At 35.2% G+C, this 2,796-nt stretch overlaps 1 pseudogene; it reads left to right on the top strand.

The window, feature by feature from the left end:
• The first annotated feature begins 1,823 nt into the window (after nucleotides 1-1,823).
• Nucleotides 1,824-2,499, top strand: LOC122229383 (annotated as a pseudogene).
• The last annotated feature ends 297 nt before the right edge of the window (nucleotides 2,500-2,796 follow it).

Here is a 2,796-nt window from a genome sequence, read left to right on the forward strand (position 1 = left end):
AATGAAGTAATGATAAGGAAGCAGTAGAACCCAGACTGACAAAACAAAATTATCCCAGATACTTTCCGTGGAATTTCACTTACTAATCACTGGCCAGCATTTATCTGACACTGACAAATGTTTTGCTTTTTTCTCTTTAACAGAGTATATTATTGTATTGGGAAAAATGGTGGGTTTTAACATGGAATAAGAGAAGAATGGAATTTGTATAAAGGGAGCATCAGTGTCTTTTATACTCAATGCAGTGCTCAACACAATCTTTCAAAGAACTTTACAAACTGGAATTAAACTTGTTTCAACAAGAAAATTGTCAAAAAAAAAAGAGTTTGATAAAAAGAAGGAAACAAAAAGGAGTTTTTGATGTCTAGATGGTAAAGTATCAGCAGCAATAGTAATTAATGAGAAGTGATTCAGAAATAAACACTTTTATTAATGTGACAGAATAGAGTCCAGAAAGAGATTTAATTTATAATGTGACCAAGACAGCTGCAACATTCTCCTCAGCTTGACTATACTTTCTACAGGTTTCTTCTTGAATCTAGGATCCTGATCTCCCTTTTCTCAGAACATTTACATCAGAAAATTTTTAAATTCTTTCTCTGCTCCTTGAGATGTGTTTTTTTTTTTTCAAAATTTACAACCCAGAAATGCCTTTCTTGAGGACCTGGGAGGTATCCCTATGAAATGTGGTCATCAAGAGAGATGGAGCCCCTGTCTCTCAGTCATTGTGGGTGGATAGGAGCCTTATTTCAGTAAGCACCAATTAGCAAACACATTGGCCAATTTCTCCCCTAATGTCTTCCAGTTCTTTTCCACTAACTCACTTCAGTGCTTAAAAACCTCTGCCTTTTGTTTCAGTGGAGGTTGGATTCAGTTTCTCTCCTTTATTGCTTTGCCTTCTTTTCTAAATAAAGTCTCCCTCTTTAAGTCTCTCTTGCCTGTTTAACTTATATTATACAGTATAATTTTTCTTTGACAAATGAAATTGTGTGTAATAGTGTTATCAATCTGTAGGTAAATGATTTTTTATTCATAAAATTGTATGAGAGGACCTATTTGGGGGAAATGATCCTATTTCACACTGTTATCAAAAATAAAATCAAATTAACTTAAAAACAAAAAAGTTTGAAAAATGTAAAACTATAGCCGTGCCTGGGTGGCTCAGTTGGTTAAGTCCCTGATTCTGATCCTGGCTCAGGTCATGGTCTCATGGTTCATGGGATTGAGCTCCACATCGGGCGCTGTGCTGACAGCACTGAATCTGCTTGGTATTCTCTCTCTCCTCTCTCTGCCCCTCCCTTGTTTGTGTTCTCTCTCTCTCAAAATAAATAAATAAACATTAAAAAAAGAAAAATGTAAATCTATAATATTATAGGATAATTTATTATTTTTTTCATAAAATACATTTTGCAAGTTTAATTTGTTCTGAAGTCTAGTATAAATACTAGGAATTTGTAAACATGAGAGACCTTATCCCTGCTCTCATTAAAACAAAAAAAGATTGATCAATTCGACTAAAGAAAACTAACAAGTCAAATAATCAATACTTCTATACTTCAAAAGATATTTTACAAATGAAATATATATAACTAAAAGCCTAGAAGAAAATGTGTCCAACGAATATATAAAAATTCTATGCAGAATGCATCAAATATTTCTACAAAGTGAAAAAGGAAAAGGAAAAAAAAAACTTCCAAAAGAAGTTGAACAAAATATATGAATGGGTGGCTTTTACAAATACACCTTGTTTCCAAAATATATCAGAAGGAAGCCCATGCATGTCTTCATCTTGTGGCACCTTGGAGGTGGTAATCTGTTATAGGATGAAGCTGAACATTTCTTTCCCAGCTACAGCCTTCCAGAAACTTATTGAAGTGGATGATGAACTCAAAATTTATACATTTTATGGAAGTATATGGCCACAGAAGTTGCTGCTGATGCTCTGGATAAAGAATGGAAGGGTTATGAGGTCTGAATCAGTGATGGCAATGACAAACAAGACTTCTCCATGAAGCAGGGTATCTAGACCCATGGCCATGTCCTCCTGCTGCTGAGTAAGGTGCATTCCTGCTACTGACCAAGGAGGCCTGGACAAAGAAAGCACAAATCTGCTTGGGGTTGCATTGTGGATGCCAATCTCAGTGTTCTCAATTTGGTCGTTGTTAAAAGGGGAGAAAAAAGAATCTGCAAACTTTTCAATCTAAGATGATGTCTGCCAATATGTTGTAAGAAAGCCCCCAAATAAAGATAAGAAGCCTACAACGAAGCACCCAAAATTCAGCGTATTGTTACTCCATGTAACATCCGTGTGTTGCTCTGAAGAAACAATGTACTAAGAAAAATAAGGAAGAGGCTGCAGAATATGCTAAACCTTTGGGCAAGAGAATGAAGGAGGCCAAAGAAAAACACTAGGAACAGACTGGCAAGAGACAAAGGCTGTCCTGTCTGAGAGCTTCCACCTCTGAGTCTGAGTTCAGTGGGGGAGGAAAGATTTTCTAAGGGTAACAAATAAAATCAGACATCCAAAAAAAAAAAAAAAAAAAGCCCACGCCAGTTATATTCTTCAAATCATAATTAGCATCACATTCAAAAGTTTGGAAAAGATTTAAATGATAATATCTAATGTAAACAAAAATTATCACAGTAACATATGAGTTCAATTTATTCTCATCTGTATAAAATCCCATAATACTGCAATGCCACTTCGTAGTATATAACTTAAATGAGTGAACCAAGCTAAGCAGAAGGGCGTTATCTCATTTTCAGTGTTTACATTTGTTACAAGGGCAATGTAGT

The sequence above is a fragment of the Panthera leo genome, chromosome A1, assembly GCF_018350215.1.
Source record: "Panthera leo isolate Ple1 chromosome A1, P.leo_Ple1_pat1.1, whole genome shotgun sequence".
In the NCBI taxonomy this organism is placed as follows: domain Eukaryota; kingdom Metazoa; phylum Chordata; class Mammalia; order Carnivora; family Felidae; genus Panthera; species Panthera leo.